This window comes from Aegilops tauschii, chromosome 5, assembly GCF_002575655.3.
Source record: "Aegilops tauschii subsp. strangulata cultivar AL8/78 chromosome 5, Aet v6.0, whole genome shotgun sequence".
Taxonomy (NCBI): Eukaryota; Viridiplantae; Streptophyta; class Magnoliopsida; order Poales; family Poaceae; genus Aegilops; species Aegilops tauschii.
Genome location: NC_053039.3, coordinates 352,363,402 through 352,387,652, shown reverse-complemented (window position 1 = coordinate 352,387,652; position 24,251 = coordinate 352,363,402).

Below are 24,251 nucleotides of genomic sequence, written 5' to 3'. Positions count from 1 at the left end.
GGAGGAAGGACTGGAGCTGTTGGCGGAGATACACGGAGGCATATGTGGCTCCCACATAGGGTCAAGGGTCCTTACCGGCAAGGTTTCTTCTGGCGCACTGCCCTCTAGGATGCAACAACACTAGTAACCAAGTGTGAAGCGTGTCAGTTCCATTCGAAGAAGCTTCATCAACCAGCTCAAGCCCTTCAAACAATTCCTCTCTCCTGGCCATTTTCGGTCTGGGTGCTCAACATACTGGGCCCTTTCCCCCGCGCTGTCGGGGGCTTTGAGTACTTGTATGTTGCAATCGACAAGTTCACAAAGTGGCCGGAGGTGGAAGCAGTGAGGAAGGTGACAGCACAGTTAGCCGTCAAGTTCTTCAAGGGGCTAGTCTACCGTTTTGGTGTGCCAAACAGAGTCATCACCGACAATGGCACGCAATTCACAAGCCACACTTTCATGCAGTACATCCAAGACCTCGGCAGCAAGGTCTGTTTCGCCTTCGTGGCACACCCACGGAGCAATGGCCAGGCAGAGAGGGCAAATGCTGAAGTACTACGAGGCCTGAGAACAAAGACTTTTGACAAGCTACACAAGAGCGGAAGGCGCTGGATTGATGAGTTGCCGGCGGTTCTTTGGTCGATTAGAACGACGACAAATCGAGCCACCGGCCAGACACCCTTTGCCCTGGTATACGGGGCAGAAGCAGTTCTCCCCACGGAACTCACATACGGGTCACCTCGAGTGCTCGCTTATGATGAGCTTGAGCAAGAGCAATTGCGGCAAGATGACGCAATGCTCCTTGAGGAAGATCGTCTTCGGGCGGCTGTGAGAGCAGCGCGCTACCAGCAAGCCTTGCGCCGCTACCATAGCCGCAAGGTTCATGCCCGAAGCTTTGAGGAAGGCGACCTTGTTCTTCGGCGCGTTCAACCGGCCAAGAATTCCAACAAGTTGACGCCAAAGTGGGAAGGCCCTTATCGGGTAATACGAGTCCTCAGGCCCGGCGCAGTCTTCCAGGAGACCAAAGATGCTATTCCAGTGAGCAACTCCTGGAACATTGAGCATCTTCGCAAGTTTTACCCGTAAGGCGCGGTTGCCGGGCCCCCCGGCAAACCACCTTTTGTACAAGCCTTGCCGGCAAGGCATGTAACCCTCTGTACAAAGCCAGGCGCTGACCCTGAGCATAAATAAGTGAAGCGCTGGCGCCCTAAGTTTTAGCATGCATGCTAGGTTAAGTCTCTCCCTCGGTTAGGGTTGATAGTGCTTAGCGGCGACTAACCCCTAGCATAGAGGTCGAGTGTGCGTTTCTCTGTTCCTTTCCATCCTCTTTGGTTCGCAGGGTACATGGATGTTTCTGCTGAGCTGTTGGGAAGAAAGAGAACAAGCCGGCGCTCCAGCCTCGGCAAGCCAAGGTTGTCGGGGGCTGCAGATACAAGAATCCAACCACGGCAAGCCAAGTTGCCAGGGGCTGCAGATTCAGATAAGTCTTTCATCCTCTGTCATGCATTTCCGTATGAAGTTGGGGCGTATGAAACCTCGTTTTGCTCCTAGACCACCGTGCTCCCCCTGTTTCCTGTACCCAAGTCCCTGGGTCGGAACCGGGTCGTAGTCGCGGTGGCGAGAAAACAAACGAGGGGCTTAACTCTATTTCGCCCCTGCCTCCGCCAAGAGCGTGAGAATGGTCTGCTGAAGTAAGGGGGCGGCAAGGCCTGTTGCCGGGCGCCAATGTTTATCTTAAAAATAACAAGGATTCATTCCTTGGTATGGGCCTCGCTCACACACAAAAAGCCCGGCAATCACCCTTTTTCATTAAAAATGTCCCATACAGGTACAGTTCATAAAGGATAAAAAACATGAGCAAGGGGATTACAAGTTTTAAATCTAACAAGTTCCCGCAGGCTTACAAACTAAAAAGAGATAAGATGCACGTAATCCCTTTCTTGTCCCTCTCCTCAGAAGACGGAAGCAGAAGGCACCAAGAGAACACCCCGGAGCCGGGAGGGGAGCTGGAAGCTGAGGCAGCGGGCCGGCAATACGCGACGAAGGCGTCGATGCCCGCGTACTCCAACTTGACGGCCACCACCCGCCTTCTTCGCCTTCTCCGGCCATCCTACGCCAGCCGCCCAAGGAGGCGACGGGGAACGCACCGATGGAGAGCTTGACAAGGAAGGCCCTCGGCAGGGCACGTGGCCGAGGGAGGGACGACGCGGTCAGTCGGAGTCAGGGTCAGCGTCCCGCCGCTCGGCACCCTCGTCGTCGCTGTCGCTGTCCTCCTCGTCACTCCCGCTTGAGGAGGAATCTTCATCGTCGGAGGAGCTCTCTACGCAGCACTTTAGGCGAGTTCCAAGATCTCCAAAGACCTTGACGGAGAGCAGGCCGTTCTCCATTAACTTGAAGTAGAGAACGAGCCCCGCCGTCAGGCTGTGGACGCGAGCGAACGTCTTCCATCCGCGATGGAGGTACACGACGTGAGGAGCGGGGAAGTCGACGTCGACCCGCGTACCGCCGTTCCCGCAGCCCCTCATGTGCAACCTGAGGGTTTGGGGTGGATCGAGCTCCATCTCCCGAGCAAATGGGGTAGGGAGACGGAGACGACGAGGCGGCGGACGGCGCAGCCTGATGAAGAACTCACGGGGCTGGTCCCTGACGTGGCCCTCCATCGCGAGAGGCATCGCTGGCGGAGGCAAGGCCGGTGCGCCGCCCCGTCCCCCTCTTCCCCGAGCGCCAGGGCGACCTCGGCCTCGCCCCCTCCCCCTTCCTCTCGTGGCTAGCTCCGCCGCCGCGAGCTCTTGGGAAGCAGGGACGCGCTGTCGAGCAGCAACCCTCGCTGCCACCGTTGAAGGGCCGGCGCCTCCTCTCGCCATGGCAAATGGAAGAAAGGAGCCGAAGTGAATGGAGATGGATGATGAAAGAATGTGGGCTGCCATCCCCCTCCCCTTCTTATAAAGGGGCGGGGTCAGGGCTCGGCCGCCCCGCTCGACCAATCCAGCCATCGGGGGCGCAGGGAATCGAGACCGACCCGCTGCCCCAATCAGCGACGGTCCGGTTTCCCGCCTCCACCGCCTGCCACCTGCATGCGGGACACGTGGCGAGCAAGCAGAATCAAGGGGACGGGTGAGGCGACCGTTCCCACCCCGTGATCGTGGGGCACGGGCGCCTTGAAGACCATGACCCGATTCCACTCAGTAAATGAGCCGCGCCTCTGCGCCTCCCTCTTTTTATGGGGAAGGCGCGAGCCGCCTCTTTACCATGATGTGACGCATGCGTGCGGGAACTGCCCCACGCATGACCCCCACGTCACGCACGACCCTCCACGCCGCGCGTTCAATGCGGGTCGTGGGGAAGCGCAGCGGACGAAAAGTTACCACGGTAAAATCCGCCCCACCTGCCCGCGCATCGTTCTGGGCCTAGCCCAACAACGCGTCGCGCTTATGTGTGGCCCAGGCCCGGGGGCTCCTATAGGTGTACAAAAGTAGGGGCTCTCCTTTTGACCCCTTTACTTGTGCACGAGCAGTCAGAGCAACGCCCGTGGCCACACTTAACAAGGCAGAGGAGGGAAGCCGGAGGGAAACCGAAGCACGAGATAGACAAGGCAACGCCAAGACCAAAGACACAAAGAGGAAAGGGGCGAGGTGGACTCCCCCGGCAAGACCCTTGCCGGGGCGACCTCCGCGGCCCCGGCAAGGGCCTTGCCGGGGCAACTTGCCCAACACCAGCAGAGCGAGCCACCCTTGAGCCCAGGAGTTCCAAACACCGCCAACAACTACATTGGAACCTAGGCTCGAGAGGCACCTCCGTAGTGGCATGCAAATCTTTGTCAAGATCATGAATACCCAAGATCAGATGAGGACCAGAAGACGACGACCCTCGGCGAGATCCTTGCCGAGGAAGTCCACGAGACCCCCAGCAAGATCCTAGCAGGGGACAACCACGACGCCCCGGCAAGACCCTTGCCGAGGGCACCAGCGGGGCCGCAGCCAGGCCCACGTCTGCCAAGACGCCACTGCCGTCCCCATGCAGCTGCTAGCTCAACTAGCTGGGCAGGCACCTGCGTGGCGACGAGCGGCCTCTACACCGACCCAGCAAGCACCTGCGTGGTGGCATGCAGATCTTCATGAAGGCTCCACCACCGCGCCAGCCCAGTAGCCAGCCAACATGGCGCAGCAACGCCTTGTCAGCTCGGACTCGCGTCGGAACCAGGCGAGGCAGCGACAGCTGGGACGTGCTTCATGGCCGTCCCCAATAAAGCAAGAGGGGCACGTCGGCAGCGCATTAAATGGGTTTGTCCGAGGGTGCCAGAGGATAGACTCATCTACTGTAGACCTTTCCACCTCCTGTGTGCCACTGTGGCAACCCCTTTTTCCTATGAAAGGAGGCCCGAGGCGACCAGGAGAAGGATTCGGATCTTTTGGGAAAAATCACACCCCGTAGCTAGCTCGAGAACACAAGAACACTCAATACACGCACCAAAGCATGACTAGGGTATTACGCATCTCCGCGGCCCGAACCCGGGTAAACGATCTGTGTGCTTCCTGTCAGACCCGCTCTTTGCACAACTCCGCGCCCGCCAACCGTAGAAGGGATTCCAGTGATCCCATAGGTGTCGATTTCCCCCGAGACATGAGATGGGGTAGTCGTGAATGGTGAACATCTCTACATTGATCATATCTACTATATGACTCACGTTCGACCTTTCGGTCTCCAGTGTTCCGAGACCATGTCTGTACATGCTAGGCTCGTCAAGTTTATCCCAAGTATTCCGCATGTGCAAAACTGTCTTACACCCATTGTTTGTGAATGTAGAGTCTATCACACCCAATCATCACGAGGTGCTTTGAAACGATGAACTTTGGCAACGGTGCATACTTGGGGAGAACACTTTTATCTTGAAATTTAGTGAAGGGATCATCTTATAATGCTACCGTCGTTCTAAGCAAAATAAGGTGCATAAAGGATAAACATCACATCCAATCAAAAATATGTGACATGATACGGCCATCATCATCTTGTGCTTTTGATCTCCATCTCCAAAGCATCGTCATCATCTCCATCGTCACCGGCTTGACACCTTTGTCGGCATTCTGGGAACGGGGGTCCCCGGACTTGCCTGCGTGGCTAAGCCAGCAGGCCGTACGGGCCATCTTCATCAACAATTCATCCAAGACCCTCGCGAGGGGGCAAGCCTCGCGAGGCGGACGACGCAAGACCTCCTCAAGAGTGGCCTAGTCAGGCAGGCTCGCGAGGAGCGGAGATATCAAGGCAGGTCAAACCTCACGAGGCTCTCGTGACGTGTGCCATGACGATCGGCACCAGGCGGGCGCCAGGCGGGCGCCAGCGCACGCAGCGTCCTTGTTTCCTCTTTGGTGCTAAGGAGGCCAGCGCAGGCGAAGAGTACTGAGGCATCAGGCAAAGGTTGCTATATTGGTGCAACGAGACCAAGACCAGGAGGACGGCAAGACGGAGGTCATCGTGGAGCCCAAGACGGCGTCACCACAGAGCTTTTCGCAGGCGAAGACCACTTTTGTCAGGATAGCTTGTACCAGTTGTCCCCCTTCAAATTTGCCCGCCCTTGTTGGCTCCCTTCCCGCTCAATATTTGGGAAGAGGACCAGGGCCCCTATAAATAGGTCTAGCCACCATAGTGGAGGGGGATCGAGCAGTTGATCCAGCTCTCACGCGCACAAGTGCGCAAGCACAAGAACACCTCAACCTCAGGAGGCTGTTCTTCCCTCTGTACTGTTCATCACCAGCCCAAGCGGCAATCCACCACCACCACACTGGAGTAGGGTATTACACCACAACGGTGGCCCGAACCAGTATAAATGTCGTGTCTCTCTGTGATTGTGAGTTCGTCGAGTTCGTCCGTGAGATCCTAGCGAGCTAGGGCGTAGATCGGTAGGGGGGAAAGACTCCGCGCGCACCCCAGTGTTTGAACCTCAAGGGTTTGCCGGAACCCCACATCCGACATTTGGCGCGCTAGGTAGGGGTGCGCTGGAGCTCCTCTCCACCAACCTGCGCCTCGCGCCGCCGCACTTTGCCCCCATGGCAGGTGCCCCGCCGTCCACCTCAGGGGCCGACACCAACAACGGGGCGTCTGGGTACCGAGCCCTAGCCCCCGCCCTACGGCGAGTGCGGTGGCCGACCAAGTTCAAGCCAGAGATGCCGCCGCGTTACAACGGCGCGGCAGACCCGACACCGTTCCTGCTGGCGTACGAGGAGGCTATCCTCGAAGTCAGAGGTGACGACAAGACCATGGCCAACTGGTTCCCCATGGCACTCGCCGGTGAGCCGCGCGCCTGGCTGCTCAACCTCCCGGGATCCATGGTGGCCTCTTGGGGGAACTCTGTGACCTCTTCACCGATCGCTACGCGGTGCCGGCGCACTATGCAGTCGCAGCCCTGCTAGGTGGCTCTCAAGCACCACCTTCAGACCGCCACGTCAAGCCGTTCCTCCGACAGATCGGGGCCACATCCAAGCGCCCGGGGGCTCCGCCGGGTTGGGCCACGCGAGAGGCCGACCTCACCTTCGGGGCAGAAGACCACTCCGACTCCACCGCCGGCTCCAGAATGCTCCCGATGCTCTGCACGCCCACCATCTGCAACGTGGCCGTTACCAAGACCCTCATCAACGGCAGTGCTGGCCTCAACCTGCTCTCTGTAGAAGCCTTCAGCCTTCTTCACGTGCCGCCCGAGCGGCTCGGCCTCAGCAAGCCCTTCTCGGGAGTGGGTGGTGGAGCTGCTCACTCTCTGGGGCAGATCCACCTCCCTGTCACCTTCGGCACATGCGACAACTACCGCACCGAGCTGGTGGACTTCAACATCGCCCGCATCGGTCTCCCGTACAACGCCATCCTCGGGTACCCGGCTCTCGCTCAGTTCATGGTGGCGACTCACCCGGCCTACAACCTCATGAAGATGCCAGGAAGCAAGGGCGTCCTTACCATCAAGGGGGACACTAAGGAGGCCGTGACGGGGCTCAGGCTCGCCTTCAAGGCCGCGGCAGCAGCACAACCCGCCGACACCGGCACCCCCGAAGCCAAGGAGGCCGTACCTACCAAGAAGAGGCAGCTGTTCACCCAAGACAAGGTGGAAACCAAGCAGGTGCCGGTCAACAAGGACGGGTCTTCAGGAGCCACCTTTACCATAGGAGCCGGCCTCGACCCGAGACAAGAAGAAGCGTTGGTGAGGTTCTTGCGCGCGAACAAGGAGGTATTCACGTGGGAGCCCAATCAGCTGATAGGGGTCCCGAGGGAGGTGATCCAGCATCATCTAAGGGTGTGCCCCAATATACGCCCCGTGAAGCAGCGAGCAAGACGGCAGTCCACTGAGAAGCAAGCCTTCATCGTCCAAGAGACTCGCAAGCTGGAGGCAGCAGGTGCCGTCTGAGAAGTTCGATATCCCGAACGGCTGGCGAACCCCGTCGTAGTGCCGAAGAAAGGCGGAAAGGAATGGATGTGCGTCGACTTCACCAACCTCAACAAAGCCTGCCCCCAAGATCCATTCCCACTCCCGCGCATCGATCAGATTGTCGATTCCACCGCCGAGTTTGACCTGCTGTGCTTCCTGGACGCGTTCTCAGGGTATCATCAGATCAAGATGGCGGTGGAAGATGTGGAGAAGACAGCCTTCCTGACACCATGTGGGGTGCACTTCTACACCTGCATGCCCTTCGGGCTGCGCAACGCGGGCGCGACCTTTCAGCGGTTGATGCACATCGCCCTGGGCGACAGCTCGGGAGAAACACAGAGGCCTACATTGATGACATAGTGGTAAAGTCTCGTGAGGCAAGGAAGTTGATTCAAGACTTGGAGGAGACCTTCGAGAGCCTGCGCCAAATGAACTTGAGGCTTAACCCGGAGAAGTGCGTGTTTGGCGTCCCCTCCGGCAAGCTGCTGGGTTTCCTCGTGTCCCACAGAGGGATCGAGGCGAACCCAGAGAAGATCAAGGCCATCGAGGATTTGAGACCGCCACAGACCCTCAAAGAGATGCAGAAGCTAGCAGGGCGGGTGACCGCATTAGGGCGTTTCATCTCCAAGCTGGGAGAGCATGCCCTGCCCTTCTTCAAGCTCATGAAGAAGAAGGGCCCGTTCGAGTGGACCCCGGAGGCCGACCAGGCCTTCCAAGACCTCAAGAGATACCTCACCAATCCCCCGGTGATGGTGGCACCATGGCCTCTCGAGCCTCTGGTACTCTACCTTGCCGCTACCCCGTACTCCGCCAGCGCGGCACTGGTGGCGGTTCGGGAGGAGCGCCAAGCCAAGGGCGCGCTGCGCCGAGCTGGGGCTGAAATGGCGCAGGGTCAGGAAGGCGCAGCAGAGGCATCAGCAGTGGAAGACCAAGCTCAGTAGGGCAACATTGCAGAAGCTCCTGAGGACAGTCAGGTCTCAGGAACCCCTCCACCTCAGAATGCGACCCGATCTCCGCAGGACCCAAGCCTTGACGGTGTGCCAACCCTCGTCGAGCACCCGGTGTACTTCGTCAGCACCGTACTGCGGGACGCGATGGAATGCTACCCCATGCCCCAAAAACTCCTGCTCGCACTCCTGGTGGCCTTGCGCAAGTTGCGACACTACTTCCAGGGCCACCCCATCAAGGTCGTCACAGCCTACCCATTGGAGAGGGTACTCAAGAGCCCTAACTCAGCCGGCAGGGTCGCTGAGTGGAACATCGAGTTGCAAGTGTTCCAGTTGGAGTTCAACACCACCAGGGTCATCAAGGGGGGGGGGGCGCTCGCTGACTTTGTGGCAGAATGGACGGATACCCCGACGCTTGAGGAAGGAGAAGACCGTTCCACCTCCCCAAGAAGTGAGGCTCCAGACGGCTGGGTCATGTATTTTGATGGCGCCTTCGCGCACCAGGGCCCAGGGGCTGGAGCAGTGCTCATTTCGCCCACTCGGGACAAGCTCTACTACGCCGTGCAACTCTGCTTTCAGTACGGCGAGAAGGTCTCCAACAATATCGCAGAATACGAAGGCCTCATAGCTGGCCTGAAGGCTGCGGCGGCTCTAGGGGTGAAGCGCTTAACCATCAAAGGCGACTCGCAACTCCTCGTCAACTTCTCCAACAAGGTGTACGAGCCGACGGACGAGCATATGGAGGCCTACCTCGCGGAGGTGCGTAAGATGGAAAAACAGTTCTTGGGCCTTGAGCTACAGCACGTGCCCCGGGGCACCAACAAGGAAGCCGACGACATCGCCAAGAGTGCGTCCAAGCGGCAACCGCAAGAGCCTGGTGTCTTCGAGGAGCGGCTCTTCAAGCCATCAGCTACGCCACCTCTTTCGAGCACGACTCAGCATCGGGAGGAGCTCCCACAGCCTCCGGCCACAGGAGCTCCGGCCTGTGGCCCGACCTCAGGAGCTCGGCTGCTCTTGGCGCTCGAGCCCCAGGAGGAATGTTGGACCAAGGAGTTCAAGGAGTACCAGACGCATGGGACGCTGCCAGAGAAGGAAGAGGACGCGGAGCGCGTGGCACGGCAAGCCACGGCATACTGTATCCAAGACGGTGAGTTATATAGGAAACGGCCAAACGATGTCAGGCTGCGCTGCATATCCAGTGATCAAGGAAGGGAGTTGCTGATTGACATACACGGCGGGGACTGTGGACACCACTCATCGTCACGGACCCTCGTCGGCAAGGTGTTCCGCAGCGGATTCTACTGGCCTACAATACTCAACGATGCAGCCGAGCTGGTGAAGTCCTGCGAAGCTTGCCAATTCCACGCCAAGCAAATCCATCAGCCTGCTCAGGGCCTCCAAACCATTCCGCTCACATGGCCGTCCGCGGTCTGGGGGCTGGACATCCTAAGCCCGTTCCCTCGTGCGCCAGGGGGCTACCGCTATCTCTACGTCACCATCGACAAGTTCACCAAGTGGGCGGAAGTGGAAGCCGTCCGTATCGTCCCAGCCGGCTTTGCTGTCAAGTTCATCAAGGGCCTCGTGAGCCGCTTCGGGGTCCCCAACCGCATCATCATAGATAACGGCTCGCAGTTTACTAGTAACCTTTTCAAAACCTACTGTGCTAACCTTGGAACGCAGATCTGCTACGCTTCGGTAGCACACCCCAGGAGTAATGGCCAGGCCGAACGCGCCAACACGGAGGTCCTGAGGGGCCTCAAGACCAGGACCTTCAAGAAGCTGGAGGCCTGCGGCAGGGGCTGGCACGATGAGCTCCAATCCGTGCTGTGGTCCATCCGCACCACCGCCACCAAGCCAACGGGCGAGACTCCATTCTTCCTCATCTATGGAGCTGAAGCAGTCCTCCCTCACGAGGTCAAGCATCGCTCCGCACGGGTCCTGGCGTTCGACGAAACGCAGTAGGACGCCACGCGGGGGATGGATCTCGTGCCGGGGGAGGAACGCCGTCGCGAAGCTGCGTTAAGGGCGGCAAGGTACCAACAAGCGATGCGGCAATACCACTGCCGCAACGTCCGCTCCAAGACGCTCGAGGTGGGCGACCTCGTCCTGAGGCGGGTCCTCTCCAGGGAAGGGTTGCATAAGCTTTCACCAATGTGGGAGGGCCCGTTCAAGGTCGTCCACATCTCCAGGCCTGGCGCCGTGCGCCTGGAGACACAAGACGGGGTACCTATCCAAAACGCCTGGAACATCCAGCACCTCCGGAAGTTCTACCCATGAAGCAAGGCCCAGAGCCTGTGAAGAAAGGCCCAGAGCCTGTGAAGAGGGCCCGGTGCCTGTGAAGAATCGCCGCACATGACACTCTCACGTAATAATGAGTTGGGGCTGTACACGCCCCGGAGTCTTAGGAGCGCCGGCCTCAGGCCCTGGGGCTCCCGCCCACGCCTAGTGGAAGCACTTAGCTCCGCGCTGGTGAGAAGCCTTGAAGACTATATTAGGTGCCGGACGCGGCTTTTCATTTGCTTTCCGTAGTTGGCTCGCTTTTTCCTTGATCGAAGTTTCCTTTCAGTGTTCCTTGCTGGTTTGATTCCCTCGCCTCTTACCGCATTTTCCGACTTTGGTTTGCTCGTGTTCTCTCTCTCGCATACCTCGCGAGGGGGCTAGGCAGGTGCCCTCGCGAGCATTTTTCTCCTCTCTGCCTTCTCGCGAGCCATCCTCGTTCGAGCCCAAAAGCTGGCGCACCTCTCCTAGTCCGTGCCCCTCGGGTACCGCGATACAAAGCGCCAGGTCAGGGTCAGGATGGACGGCAAGTCTTTTAACGCACTTCCTAACGAGTTTGTGCAGTTCCTGAGCGAATGCAGGCCACCAAGGCAAGATGGACACGAGGAAACAAGTGCATCGTAAGAAAGAGGGCGTTCTGAACGCACCAGGTTAAGTTATCTTTGCGCAAAATAACAACACGACATGGGAATAACGCGCACAGAGCAATAACCAGGGAACCACAGTTTGATACACGCCCCCTGGGCCCATACTAGTTTCATTTTTGATGCAGGAAAAAAGAGCAAAACAAAGCGGCGTTGCGGCGATCCGGGGAGGCAGGCCCCTAGCGACGCCCCGAGCCTAGCCGGACCCTTCCTCGCGCTCACGGAGGTGCGGCGACGAGATGACCCGCCGTCGCCTTCGAAGCGGGTGCGGCGGCTGGTCATAGCCACCACTGCTGGAGCTGTCGCCGGAGGAAGAGCCGCCGTAGCTAGAAGAGACACGGTTGCCGCCGAGGGCAGGCTCGCCCTCATCCTCGTCGCGACCGTCACCAAGGCCGAGCACCTCCTCACCGTCGTTCGTCTCGGGGCAGCACCCGGCGCGGCGACCAACTTCCCCAAACACCCTCACATAGAGGGTCGATCCACCATCGTACTTGAAGTGGAGGGTGCACCGCCTGCCCAGGCCGCGCGCGCGGGCGAACGTCTGCCAGCCGCGGGCCAGGGCTATGTTGCCCACGGTAGAAGTCTCGACCGTGACCCAGGAGGCCTTGCTGCAGCAACCGTCCGCCTGCAACCAGAGTCCGCCCGGACCAGGGACCGGCAGTTCATCGACGAAGAAGCGCGGGAGCTGGAGCCAATTGTCGGCCGGGTTCTCCGACCAGACGACGAACTCCGGCGACACCTTCGCTGAATGGAAGCGCGGACGGGGAGGCCGTGCCACCATAGCATGCCTCCCCTCGTCGACTGGACTGCCATGGCTAGGACGACCCCCTCCGTGTGCCGCGGCGCCGCCTCGATGGTGGGCCACGGCGGGGGACGCGGCGTGCTTGCGCGGACGGCCGCGTCCGCACATGGGCGTCGGGGAGCCAGGTCCCTCGCGAGGGGCCTTTCCCTTCTCGACGGTAGAGAACTTCCTTCGTGGCGCCATGGGTGGCACTGCAAGCAATGGAGCAAGGAGGAAGAAGCAAGCGAGCCAGTAAGAGATGGGCAACGGGGGCTCCGCCCCCTCCCCATTTATAGGGAGAGAAGGCCAACCGGCGCCTCCCATGATCGCAGGTAATGATGGTTTTGCTTGCATGTCGCAGGGACTTGTCAAGTCATGCAGTTGCCAAGGCAGCGTGGGGAAGTGAAGACGCCCACGTCCAATCAACCGCCACGCGTCAACCGAGGCCGCAGGCTTTTGGGGTCCGCGGTGCTCCGTACTTGACCCTTGGCTTCGCCGCGAAGCCAAGCCCGAGCGCACCTTGCGCCCGGCGGCTACTGTCGGCGTTCTGGGAACGGGGGTCCCCAGACTTGCCTGCCTGCGGCCCACGGCGTGGCTAAGCTAGCAGGCCGTATGGCCCATCCTCATCAACAAGGCATCCAAGACCCTCGCGAGGGGCCAGGCCTCGCGAGGCGGACGACGCAAGACCTCCTCAAGAGTGGCCTAGTCAGGCAGGCTCGCGAGGAGCGGAGATATCAAGGCAGGGCAAACCTCACGAGGCTCTCGTGACGTGTTCCATGACGATCGGCACCAGGTGGGCGCCAAGCGGGCGCCAGCGCGTGCAGCGTCCTTGTTTCCTCTTTGGTGCTAAGGAGGCCAGCGCAGGCGAAGAGTACCGAGGCATCAGGCAAAGGTTGCTATATTGGTGCAACGAGACCAAGACCAGGAGGACGGCAAGACGGAGGTCATCGTGGAGCCCAAGATGACGTCACCACAGAGCTTTTCGCAGGCGAAGACCACTTTTGTCAGGATAGCTTGTACCAGTTGTCCCCCTTCAAATTTGCCCGCCCTTGTTGGCTCCCTTCCCGCTCAATATTTGGGAAGAGGACCAGGGCCCCTATAAATAGGTCTAGCCACCATAGTGGAGGGGGATCGAGCAGTTGATCCAGCTCTCACGCGCACAAGTACGCAAGCACAAGAACACCTCAACCTCAGGAGGCTGTTCTTCCCTCTGTACTGTTCATCACCAGCCCAAGCGGCAATCCACCACCACCACACTGGAGTAGGGTATTACACCACAACGGTGTGCCGAACCAGTATAAATCTCGTGTCTCTCTGTGATTGTGAGTTCGTCGAGTTCGTCCGCGAGATCCTAGCGAGCTAGGGCATAGATAGGTAGGGGGAAAGACTCCGTGTGCACCCCAGTGTTCAAACCTCAAGGGTTTGCCGGAACCCCACATCCGACAACCTTGATCTCCATCGTAGCATCGTTGCGTCGAGGTCGTTACGCCAACTATTGCTTCTACAACTATCGCTAACGCATAGTGATAAAGTAAATCAATTACATGGTGTTTGCACTTCATACAATAAAGAGACAACCCTAAGGCTCCTGCCGGTTGTCGGTATTACAAGACATGATCATCTCATACATCAACATATATCACATCATATCTTGACCATATCACATCACAACATGCCCTGCAAAAACAAGTTAGATGTCCTCTACTTTGTTGTTGCAATTTTTACGTGGCTGCTACGGGCTTCCAGCAAGAACCGTTCTTACCTACGCAAAAACCATAACGGTGTTTCATCAAGTTTGCTGTTTTAACCTTCTTCAAGGACCGGTCATAGTCAAATTTGATTCAACTAAAGTAGGAGAAACAGACACCCACCAATCACCTTTATGCAAAACTAGTTGCATGTCTGTCGATGGAACCGGTCTCATGTGCGTGGACTTGTAAGGTTGGTCCGGGCGGCTTCATCCCATAATGCCACCGAATCAAAATAAGACGTTGGTGGTAAGCAATATGACTATCACCGCCCACAACTCTTTGTGTTCTACTCGTGCATATCATCTACGCATAGACCTTGTTCATGATGCCACCATTGGGAATCGTTGCATGGAAAACAAAAACAATTCTACGCACGCGTAATGATCCATCCATGGAGATGCATAGCAACGAGAGGGGGAGAGTGTGTCTACGTACCCTCATAGACCGTAAGCGGAAGCCTTTCACAACACAGTTGATGTAGTCAAATTTTCTTCGCGCTCCAACCGATCTAGTACCGAACGCACGACACCTCCGTGTTCTGCACACGTTCAGCTCGGTGACGTCCTCCGCCTTCTTGATCTAGCAAGTCGGCGAGGTAGTATATAAGTTCCGACAGCACGACGACATAGTGACGGTGATGGTGAAGTGATCTCCGCAGGGCTTCACCTAAGCACTACGAAAATATGACCGAGGGAGTAAACGGTGGACGGGGGCGCCGCACACGGCTAAGATGCATAAAAGATAAACATCACATGCAATCAAAATATGTGACATGATATGGCCATCATCTTTGTGCTTTTGATCTCCATCTCCAAAGCATCGTCATGATCTCCATCGTCACCGGCTTGACACCTTGATCTCCATCGTTGCATCGGGGTCGTCTCGCCATTGCTTCTACAACTATTGCTAACGCATAGCGATAAAGTAAAGCAATTACATGGCGCTTGCACTTCATACAATAATTAAGATACAACCCTAAAGCTCCTGCCGGTTGTCGATATTACAAAACATGATCATCTCATACAACAACGTATATCACATCACGTCTTGACCATATCACATCACAACATGCCCTGCAAAACAAGTTAGACGTCCTCTACTTTGTTGTTGCAAGTTTTACATGGCTACTACGGGCTTCTAGCAAGAACCGTACTTAACTACACAAAAACCACAACGGTGATTATCAAGTTTGATGTTTTAACCTTCTTCAAGGACCAGTCGTAGTCAAATTTGATTCAACTAAAGTAGGAGAAACAGACACCCACCAACCACCTTTATGCAAAACAAGTTGCATGTCAGTCGGTGGAACCGGTCTCATGTCCGTGGACAAGTAAGGTTGGTCCGGGACGCTTCACCCCACAATACCGCCGAAACAAAATAAGACGTTGGTGGTAACCAATATGACCATCACTGCCCACAACTCCTTTGTGTTCTACTCGTGCATATCATCTACGCATAGACCTGTGCGGATGCCACTGTTGGGGAACGTTGCATGGAAAACATAAAAATTCTACGCACACGCAAGATCTACCCATGGAGATGTACAGCCACGAGAGGGGGAGAGTATATTCATACCCTTGAAGATTGCTAAGTGGATGCATTTATCAACGCGGTTGATGTAGTCGTACACCTTAACGATCCGTCCCGATCAAGTACCGAACGTACGGCACCTCCGCGTTCAACACACGTTCAGCTCGATGACATCCTCGCCTTCTCGATCCAGCAAGAGAGGCGAAGTAGTAGATGAGTTCCGGCAGCACGACGGTGGTGGTCAAGAACAATCTCCTCAGGGCTTCGCCAAGCACAACGGGAACTATGACGGAGGATAAACTAGAGGGGATGGGGTTGCCAGCACACGGCTTGTTGAATCCTGATGTGTTTTGGGTGCTAGCCCTGCCCCTCAATTTATATGTTGAGCCCTGGGTAGAAAATTGGAGTAAAAGCCTCCTCAAAGTCGGTTTTGCTCGAAAGGCAAGAGTCCTTCTCGGACTATAGGACCAGACGCCAGGGTTCCCGGCATCTGAACCCAGACACCAGGGTCCCTGGCATCTGGCCCTGGCCTCCACAAAACTGCCTTTTGCACTTACCAAAAGCCATGTAGGCTTTACCCCTTGGTCCAAATAAAGTGTTCTCGTACCCAAACATTTCGGGAAACATTCAAAACCTCTTCTGGTGAATTCAGGAACCCTTCCGGAAGCCAAACACTATTATCCCATATATCAATCTTTACCTCCGAACTATTCCGGAGCTCCTCGTCTTGTCCGTGATCTTATCCGGACTTCAAACAACATTCGGTCACCAACATACATAACTCATATAATACTGTATCATCAACGAACATTAAGCGTGTGGACCCTACAGGTTCGAGATGATGTAGACATGACCGAGACGCCTCTCCGGTCAATAACCAATAGCGGGACCTGGATGCCCATATTGGTTCCTACATATTCTACGAAGATCTTTATCGGTCGAACCTTTATGACAACATACGTAATTCACTTTGTCTGTCGGTATGTTACTTGCCCGAGATTCGATCGTCGGTATCTTCATACCTAGTTCAATCACGTTACCGGCAAGTCTCTTTACTCGTTCCGTCATACATCATCTCGGAACTAACTCCTTAGTCACTTTGCTTGCAAGCTTCTTGTGATTTTGTATTACCGAGAGGGCCTAGAGATACCTCTTCGATACACGGAGTGACAAATCCTAATATAGATCCATGCCAACTCAACAGACACCTTCGGAGATACCTGTAGAGCATATTTATGATCACCCAATTACGTTGTGATGTTTGATAGCACACAAGGTATTCCTCCAGTATCCAGGAGTTGCATGATCTCATAGTTGAAGGAATATGTATTTGACATTAAGAAAGCAATAGCAATAAACTGAACGATCATATGCTAAGCTAACGGACGGGCCTTGTCCATCACATCATTCTCCTAATGATGTGATCCCGTTATCAAGTGACAACACATGTATATGGTTAGGAAACCTTAGCCATGTTTGATCAACGAGCTAGTCTAGTAGAGGCTTACTAGGGACACGGTATTTTTTTATGTATCCACACATGTATTTAAGTTTCCGATCAATACAATTCTAGCATGAATAATAAACCTTTATCATGAATAAGGAAATATAATAATAAAAACTTTATTATTGCTTCTAGGGTATACACGACAGGTAGGGTATCTAGGGTTACAAGGTCAGTATCTTGGCAAGGATGCGGTAGGAGAAGTCTTGGAGTATACGACTGAAACGTCTCCGTCGTATCTACTTTTCCTAACGCTTTTCCTCTTGTTTTGGACTCTTATTTGCATGATTTGAATGAAACTAACCCGAACTGACGTTCTTTTCAGCAGAACTACCATGGGTATTGTTTTTGTGCGGAAATAAAAGTTCTCGGATTGGAACAAAACTTTGCGAGGATTTTTTATTCAATAAATAAGAATTTCTGGAGCCAAGAACCACCGGAGGGGGCACCTGGGTTGGCACAACCCACCAGGGCGCCCCCCTGCAGGCTCGCCTAGGTAGGTTGTCCCCACCTAGTGGCCCCGCAGACTCCAACCCTGATACTATAAAATCACATCTTTGGAGAAAAAAATCAGGGAGAAAGAATTATCGCGTTTCACGAGATGGAGCCACCACCACCTCTTGTTCTTCATCGGGAGCCCAGATCTGGAGTCCGTTTGGGGCTCTGGAGAGGGTGATCTTCGATCTTCATCATCACGAACCCTTCTCCATCGCCAATTCCATGTGCTCCCCACTGGGAGTGAGTAATTCCTTCATAGGCTCGCTGGTCGGTGAGGAGTTGAATGAGATTCATCATGTAATCGAGTTAGTTTTGTTAGGGCTTGATCCCTAGTATCCATTATGTTCTGAGATTGATGTTGCTATGACTTTGCCATGCTTAATGCTTGTCACTTTGGACCCGGGTGCCATGATTTCAGATCTGAACCGTTTATGTTATCACCATTATATCCATGTTCTAGATCCGATCTTGCAAGTTATAGTCACCTACTACGTGTTATGATCTGGCAACCCCAGAGTGACAATAGTCCGGACACTTCCCGGTGATGACCGTAGTTTGAGGAGCTCATGTATTCACTATGTGTTAATGCTTTGTTCCGGTTCTCTATTAAAAGGAGTCCATAATATCCCTTAGTTTCCAATAGGACCCGGCTGCCACGGGATGGTAGGACAAAAATGTCATGCAAGTTCTTTCCATAAGCACTGATACGTCTCAAACGTATCTATAATTTATGAAGTATTCATGCTGCTATATTATCATTCTTCGATGTTTTACAACCATTTTATAGCAACTTTCTATCATTTTTTGGGACTAACCTATTGACAAAGTGCCCAGTGCCAGTTGCTATTTTTTGCTTGTTTTTTACAACGTAGGAAATCAATACCAAACAGAGTCCAAATGCAACAAAATTTTTTGGAGATTTTTTTGGACCAGAAGACATCCAGTGGGCCAAAGAAGTGCTAGAGGGGTGCCCCGAGGGGGGCACAACCCACCAGGGCACGCCTGGGGGCCCAGGCGCGCCCAGGTGGGTTATGCCCACCTCGGTGGCCTCCCGCACCGCCTCTTCGCCCTATAAATTACCAAATATTCCAAAAACCATGGGGGTAACCCTAGATTGGAAGTTCCCTGCCGCAAGCCTTTGTAGCCACCAAAAACTAGTCGGGAGCCCATTCCGGCACCCTGTCGGAGGGGGAAATCATCACCGATGGCCATCTTCATCATCCCGACGGACTAGCACCGGTATGTGATGATAGCTAAGTTAGTATGAGTCAGTAGCACTAACTTTTGCTTATGTGATAATGACATGACTAGCACCGGTATTATTTTTCTTAAGAAAGAAGTTGATTCTACTAGTTGATATCATGACTAAAAATGATGAGCATCAAGAACCAGTGGAGTAAAATCAGTATGGTTTGATGATGCCTAGTGCCAGTATAAGATTTAATGATGTTGATCCGTTTATCGTAGTGGTATGTAATGCATGGTTGCATACTCATGGCATATCATGACACCCATTATATGTGTTTCAAGTTAAACCCGATGTTAATTCAACTAGAACATAACGTTGATCGGGTCATGGTGCCACTGGATCAAGTTTTTCCCAGTGCAACCACATTTGCCTTTATGGGAAGGCCTTTATTCGGTCCGTTGTCATGCCTCTGGTCGGTACCTCCAACAAGGGAAGGTTATGTGTGTGTGGTACCCTGGCCCGGTAAGCAGACATAACCTTGTGTGCCCGTTTGTTGTTAAGGTACCTTGTCCCCATTTGGGACCGTTTTTGTTTTGCCATGACGGTGGCCGTTGATGCCTTTGCTAGGCACCCGGGGCCACCCATAACTTAGCCCAGTGGGGAGTGAGTCGGAGTGGCCGGGAGAGTGTCATGTCAATGGGAGGGTTTCGTCGGAATGCCATTGGTCCACCCGAGTGGGAGTGCGAGGCCATGGATTCTGTGGTGTGGGTATAGTGCGCTACCTCTGCAGAGTATATTTAATCTATCGAAAGCCGCGTCCTCGGTTATGGACACAACTCGTGAGTAGGTCACACCATGGGTCAACATTTATAATTAATCTTACACACTAAGTATAATCACTTGGTATTGTTTGAAAGATGATGGTTGAGAAATTATGATGATGGTGGAGACCAAAGTGTTGGTTTCTCTTGTGATCCAAGTAGGATCACTGTTTGGTTACAAGGTAACCCATTCGGTAAGAAAGTCCGAGGGACTTGGTGCACGAGTTATTTTTCACTGCATCAGTAGTGCGTTTTTGCATTGCATTTAACTTGATTAAATATCATGATATTGTTTTCCATTATGCTTATGATTCTTGTGAGCTTGCAAGTACATTCAATGTACTGACCTGGCGTGTCATGCCAAATTTCAGGAAAGTTCCGTTGGATCGAAGTGCTGCCCGAGTCTAGATCGTGTCCACATCGGTGTCCCTGTGCTATGGAGTCCCGCTTTGTCGTCGTTCCGTGCCGCGTAGTTGCCGTGATCGAGGCCCCTTTATGTTCACTAAATAATGTACATATTGTTCAGCAACACCATGTGTGCTGCTTGGCCTCGCTACTTGATGTAACATTGAACTATGTTCCGCTCGTATCAATAAAGCGGTTGTTTTCTGTACCAAGATGTTGTGTGTTGCCAGAAGACTTGATCTCTGGGCAGGCAATGCAAGGTAAACCGGTTGCTCTGAGCCGGGGTGCCACAACACTTGGTATCAGAGCCGCGCTGACTGTAGGACACGCTAGACCACCGACGTGTTAATTGAACGTTAGTTAGGTTAGAATTTGAGCGCCGGTAGTGTATGTATCTGATTGTTGCATTGCGTGCATTTGATTTCTTATTATTTCTAACCGGCTAATGGTTGTGAGTGTAGATGGCTCCAGTACCGTACCCGTGCCAGTTGGAGCTGCTGTCGTACACGTCGCCGCACCTTCTTCGAAATGTGTGGCGCCGACTCTACCCTCACCGTGACGACCTAGTGTACCGGGTGTACCGGGAGCGTCTAGCAGACTCAGTATACGAGTATCACGCCATGGTTACTTTGCGCGCCTGTTCAGCCTCAAGCTCTTACACCCGTACCTCTAGGAGCGGTTTCGCTTCCACCGCCGCTCAGGCTGTCCAGTTTGCTATGTTTGAGGTCCTCGTTAAGCTGCGCTATAACGAGATCCAGATGCAGACCCACCCAGGTTTCCACTACTATCCATCCCTGTACGACGATGGTCATATCCGTTTCCCTATCATTGATCCGTTGGCCGATAGCACTGCTAGCCACCTTTCTCGCTATATCACTGCTAGTTACCTTCTGATTCATGAGCTGGCTTGGGAGCTGACTCGTGCTCGCACTGCTTTAGTAGCCGCTAGGTCCTATCCCACTCCCCCGTCTATGGGATTTACTCCTTATATTGCACCCGGTTCTAGCTCGCCTGTTCCACCGGTTACTCCTCCGAGTAGCTCGGGCACCTCGACAGTGACTCCCCATAGTGCCCCTGCTGAGTGGACTTCCCTTCTCGCCACCCCCGCAGCCCCTATGCTCCAACCACATCTCGCACCTGCCCCTGAGGGAGAGCCCTCGAGGCAGCGTCGTCGTGTTACCTTTAACCCGGAGGTATCGGTTAACGTCGTCAGTTCAGGATCCGAGTCCGCTTCAGGAGAGGACTCAGCAGGACAGAGCACTAGAGCGTCCGAGTACCCGTAGTTGTCATGTTGATGTACCGATGTAGTCGTACGAGTCATGATGTTTCGTTCTATGTATGGGAGTAGTCGGACTGGTTTAACATCCCAAATTTTCAATTTGGATGTTATACATAGGTCATCATACGCATATCATATTTTATTTGCTTTTCGTTTGTGATCCTAGAAATCTTAAGCAACTCAAGGACCCACGGAGAGAGTTGGGGATTTCATTATTTTCATATTTGAATTTTCCCAAATTTGAAAAGAGGATCATTTTGGTTTTAATAATTTTCTCTCCGAAATATTTCCAATATTAAAAATAAAAAGAGAGAAGATAAAATGAATTCTCCAAAATAAAAAGAAATTTTGGAGGGAAAATGTTAAAATCAAATAAATATTTTATTTGGATTTTATTCGAGATTTATTTGAATTAGAAAATATGCATTTTTAGGCCACAAAAATGTTCACTTTGTTCTAAATATTTTATTTAGATGGCGAAAATTGTTTTTGGCATTTTTCGATTTTTTTAATATTTATTTAGGATTTTTCCTTTTCGACAGAATTTATTTAAAAAAAATTCGTGGCCGAACTGGGCCGGCCCAGCTACCGCCAGGCCACGGCCCAGCTGCCACCGCCTTCCCCTCCCCGAGTCGTGCCGGACCGCGCCGCCGCCGCTGCTTGGCCCCTTGGCCAGGTCGGATCGCACCCCCCCCACCTTAAATAGCCCCGCCCCGTCGGCCCTCTCCTCCTCGTCCTGCACCACCACCGCTGCCGCCCGGCCGCACCACCGCCGCAGCCGCACCGCGCCGCACCGTCGCTGCCGCCTGCCGTCCCGTGTCGCTGCTGCTGCTGCCGCCGCTACCGCCGCCGCCGCAGCGTAGCCGCCACCCCGCGCCGACGCCGCCGCCTCGCCGAGCCGCCCCACTCGCTGGAGCCGCCGCCCGCCGTCGCCGTTGACCCGTCGCCGCCGCCGGTTTTATTCCAATCCGTTTTGGTTCTTTTTAATAAACCCTAGATCCGGGTTTTTTGAGTAGATCGGTTCGGTTTTCTCGGTTTCGCCGGTTTAGATCTTTTTTTTGAGTTCGCTAATTAGCGGACGTTCGTCAGATTAGTTTCTGAAACGAACGAATTCGTTCGTTAGTCTCTGTTAGCGGACGTTCATCCGATAGATTTTTCTTTTTCTGTTTATTTTTGCTAGGGACCCATCCGCGATTATTTTTATCACGGATTAGCCCCTGATCTTCAAACCCTCGCAACTTTTCAACCGTTTGTCCAAATCCAGTGAAACCAGCGCTACTACGAGTCTCTAGGGTTTGCAGATCGTCAGCAAGGCAAGTAACACTTTGATCATACCTCTTTATTACCCAGTTTTTATGCATTAGTTCCCATCCTCAAACATTGCATGAGTAGGATCTGATTAATATGTGGGTTTTGGGAAGTAGATGATGAGGTAGAACCTATTGCCCTTTATATCAAACCCTTGGGAGTTACTTCTACGTTATGCTTATACTGCTATGCTATGCTCGTAGACGTGGTTTGGTTGAGTGAATCCATGATAGATGTGAGAGATGTTAATTAATGGTTAACTTAAGGTGGCTACTTAAATTCACATCTGGTTGGATTGGTTGAGGCACCCTGGAGCACCTAGTGGTTGTCAGGGCACCTGGAGAATCCAGTGTTGTCCTAGGATATCCCGGAGTACCCGTGTGATTACCCTATGGAATGCCACCCAGGCTCAAAGGGATCATAAGATTATTCATGCTGGAAACTTCCGTGTGCACCCACAAGCCATTATGGGCTCTGGCATAGTTGAGTATGTTGCGTGACCTCTTTCAGTGGAAGGCTAGCAGATGTAGGGGGATGTAGGTGGTACTGTCTACCCAGAGTAAAGAGTTAACGTTTCTGAAAGACTGTGTCTCGGTCATCCGTTTCTCAAACATCATGAAGTGCGAGAAATCCAACGGAGGAGATCGAATCTTGTGGGGAAAAGTGCGCAAACCTCTGTAGAGTGTACAAACTAATCATGGTTAGCCGTGTCCCCGGTTATGGACATCTTGAGTATCTGGTTCTTGAATTATTGATTTGATCTCATCACTCTAAATTAATTTGTTGGGTTATTAACTATGCTTAATTGGGATTGAGTTGGAGGAACCTTCTCAATGTTTCAACCACCATCATAGTTAAATAAAAATTTATTCCTTTGTTGTAGGGAAAAATTGGCTTTTTCGCAAAACATTATAACCATAGAGCCTCCACCAGCCATATGTGCATGTAGTGATAGCATTTACCTTGCTCATTGCTCTACTGCGTTATATTGCCAGCATATTCCATGTGCTGACCCATTTCGGGCTGCAACGTATTATGTTGCAGACTTTTCAGACGAAGAGTAAGGTGCGCTAGGTCATTGTCGTGCACTCAGTTATGCCGTTGGAGTTGATGGACTCATTTACCTTCGATGCTTTCGCAACTATCTTATTTAGATGGCCTTAAGCCATATTATTGTAATAAGTTCTCTTTGAGACATTCGATGTAATAAGTGTGTGATTGCAGTCTGTTATAAATCCTTCAAGTAATGTGTGTGTGTGTCAGCATTACCGATCCAGGGATGACACTTATGCACAGAGATTTGACCGTTTGAGGTCGGATCGCTACAAGATGGTATCAGAGCACACGCTGATTATAGGACACGACCACTAAGATAAACCATAGGTCACTCTTCCCTACTCATTTCTGACTCCTCTCCATTTTCCACTCTATAGATGGCGGACCCAAGGAACAAGTTTGCTCAACCATATGAAGACACACCTTTTGGACGACACTTGAAGGAAGTCACTAGGTACCTGAACATCGGAATACCAAGCTTCACCGGGACCTACACCGCCACTTTACCATAAGAGGAGCGTTGGATGATTCGAGTTCAAGTTCCAGGAAGGACATTCACGCCAGTTACTGAGCCCATAGAGTTTTCCTTTGATGCACCAACCTGGAGTCTAGGAAACAGCATGGCAGCTCACATTGCCATGGGACGCATCGACGAATTTTATCACAAGGATCTTAAGGACACTATCTACCAGATATGTGGGCGCCGAGATGAGCAATGGGACATGATCAGCACCAGGAGGGACATGTCCATTGCAGCTTTCATCCAGGAGTTAAACCAGCACATTCGTCGCTAGGAGAACCAAATGTGCGCAAACATGATAGATCTGAAGAAGGTGATGACCAGGAATATGGAGCTTGAAGAGGAACTCAAGTCTAC